We start from the raw sequence: 3,063 nt of genomic DNA, 5'->3' as shown, positions 1-3,063 counted from the left end.
GCGATCCCGTGCAGTCCCAAAAGTCTTCTCAGTTTGAATCTCGGTCTGCAGCTTTGAGCTTCAATCCTCGCCAAATATCTTCTACCACTTGCTATTTTAAATCACGTTTAATATACGGGATCGTTTCACTCGACTTTCGCACAATATTCCCGCAACCGTGAACCGTCACAGGTGTAATATAAAATCCTGAAAAATTTAATTAAGCAATGTGGGACGCGGCCATAGTTGCGTCGAAGAAAGGAGATAACGCCCTCCGCGATTATTAATATAATTCCGGACGGAGAGCGAAGCCATATCTTAATTTCTGTCGCTGCACATCTCCGTTTCCTCGTTTCAGCGTCGAAACGCTTTCCGTCTTCCTTTTTCTCCCGCATTGCAGAAAACTGACTCGTCATTTTTTCTTCATTTTTTTTTCTGTCTTCAAAAAAAAATAAAAATACATCTCGCTCCCGGAAATTTCGATGAATTATCCACCAAGAACTCTGTGAAGTAAAAAATCAGTTTTTTAAAATTCGCACCAACGAAAATTTGATCGAATTTTCGTGAGGATATTTTCACGAAACACTTTGCCCGGGAAGAATATCGATGTAAAGAAATTGAAAAAAATCCATGCAACATATGGATTCGCAAACACACGCGCACGCATGCGCGCACACACATCGACGTATAAAATATGAATTTCTAAAACAAATGGTTATGTTTTTATAAAGGACAATAACGCCACGTCTATCTATCACGCCGTCTATGCAATATTGGCATGCCCATCGTACGTAATATTGAAATTGTATTTTTTCGCAATATGAAAGTTATTTATGAAACGTAGCGGGCAATATACGGGATCTTCCCCCCTCCACCCTCCCGCCTTTACCCTACCACCATATTTTTCCCCCCGCTGCCGTCGCCGCGCGATGCGACATATGATATGATACGATATGATATGATACGATGCGATGCGACGCGACGAGACGCGATGCCTCGATACAAACGCATCTCCTCCTGCCCGTCTACGTACACACTCCTCAAGGTGTCGGAGAAAAAGTCGTAGGAAAAGCTCAAAATCGTTGAAATTTTTTCAAAAAATCACCCTGAAATTCACATGCTCATGAAAATCGGCAAAGCTTAAGCGTTTACCGTTTCTAATTTCCAGTTTTTTGTATTTTTCTTCTTTTTCGTTGCCGTTTTCCAATTTTTGGCACATGTTTACAATCGGGGGATGGTGTATACCCACCCCGAAACGTGGACGACGTGGAATCGGTCGAACCGGCGAGGCGACAGCTGTTCGTTGGTCGGGCGCGCACATCGATTGTCTCGGATTGTCTCGGTCCCGGTGATTGATGATCCTCGGGGGTGGCTAGTGGTGCCCGGTCCCTTTTCCTCTTCCGTGTCTTCCTCCTTTACCGCGTTTCTTCATTATGCTCGCTTCCTTCCTGGTCCTCGACCGTAACTTTGACGCGTCGCGAAATTTCTGACTGCGATATTGGCAAGGAGGGCTGAAATCAAGAAAAGTGGTGTAAAATATTGGTGCTTAAAAACTGATTTGCAAAAGATTTCATCTCGCCCGCGATAAGATTATATGCGCTTCCGTCAACGCGAGGAACGGATTCTGCTCGCTCTTTCTGTCCCCGTCGGTTCACGTTAGGTTCCTTGAAACTCTGCCGCAGGATCATCCTCCGTTACCTACGAAGGAGAACGGTCTGCATATCCGAACCAGATATCCCAGCTCGCGACGCGTTGAAATCGACGAAGCGATAACAGCAGCCCCGTTTTACCAACCCGATCAGTCTTGGGAAATCAGTTCGATCAGTAAAAAATTGTTTTCAACGATTTTACAAGAGATTTTTAATTTTGCTCGTCCCATTCGGCTTTCCCTTTCATCTACCTTCATTTTTTCCTTGGACGTGGTTTTGGAACACGTTTTTTAACTGTAATTCTGCCACATGCGATCTCCTCGCCCTTCCGCTGAACGATTTGACACGCATATGCACAATCTGGTTCCGTTATTCGAAAACTTTCACACCGATGTGAGCTGCAAGCCTGACGACTGCATCGGACGTAATACGTGCCGCATATGGCATGGATATATTAGTAGCATATAAGTTTTTCTTTAGTACTAGTTGGTAGTAAGACTTCCAAAATAATGATCTCGGTTGGTAATAAAATCTTACGAATCTCCAAGTCCTGCCATTAACACGTTGAGCGCCATGTCAGCCATCGGTGGCTGACACTAGACTTTCCGTTTAGGCCGCGTCAGCCATCGGTGGCTGACACTAGACTTATCGGTGGCTGACAGCGGCGCTCGTGGCCTGAACGGGATTGTCTTAGAAATACGCGTGGCGCTCAACGTGTTAAGAATCATTCAAACTTTCACATCAGAGTTTCATACATCTTTTCAATTCCATAATACAATTATAATTACCAGCTGTACAAAGCTGATACAAAAACTTTTCGAATCGAATTTCGTAAATGGTCGATATTGTAATGTGAATAAAACATTTATAATCACCAATCCACTGTATGCTCCATTCCGCGAAAGGTTGTTCGGCACCAAATCGTTGTCCTCGGCGATCCGGTAGGCGATCAAAAAGTGCGTCTGCGGTCTGCAGCGAGAGGCGTAAATGCGCCAACTGGTAGACGAACGCGAGAAGTCGCACCCCGGTATTCGGGGATCGGATACACCAGTTGCTGTGAATGAGAGAGCCGGCTATACCTGGGCTCTCCGAAGTCATAAATCACTTTCCCCTGGTGCTCTACCCCTCGGTACGGACCAGCGACAGAACCCGGTCGAACAGCGGACCGACAGCATCACCTGGAGTTCTCCGGACTACGCTGTCTTTGGCGAAGAAGGTTGGAGAAGCTGAAACCTCCGGATTTTAAACTCAGGTAAAAATAAGGAATAAGTCAAAGTGAACAAATGACGTGTTATAAAAATTCGGGATATTGAAAGTAGGTATGTTACAAATGCGTAACGATGGATCTTCTCGGCTAGTTTTGCTGCTCTGTTCGCGTTGCATCATTGCAACGGGATAACATCGTACGGGATTTTTGCGAGTCCAGCATAACCGG

General features: G+C 45.2%; 1 long non-coding RNA gene across 1 annotated transcript; it reads right to left on the bottom strand.

Annotated features, from left to right (window-relative positions):
* Window positions 1–416: 416 nt before the first annotated feature.
* Window positions 417–2,800, bottom strand: LOC124297544 (uncharacterized). Its single transcript, XR_006906628.1, has 3 exons — window positions 2,504–2,800; window positions 1,229–1,490; window positions 417–482 (listed from the first exon to the last, which is right to left on the bottom strand). It is a non-coding gene; the product is annotated as an uncharacterized LOC124297544 (long non-coding RNA).
* Window positions 2,801–3,063: the final 263 nt, after the last annotated feature.

Source organism: Neodiprion virginianus, chromosome 1 (genome assembly GCF_021901495.1).
Source record: "Neodiprion virginianus isolate iyNeoVirg1 chromosome 1, iyNeoVirg1.1, whole genome shotgun sequence".
Classification (NCBI taxonomy): Eukaryota; Metazoa; Arthropoda; class Insecta; order Hymenoptera; family Diprionidae; genus Neodiprion; species Neodiprion virginianus.
This window is presented reverse-complemented; position numbering and strand designations above follow the sequence as displayed.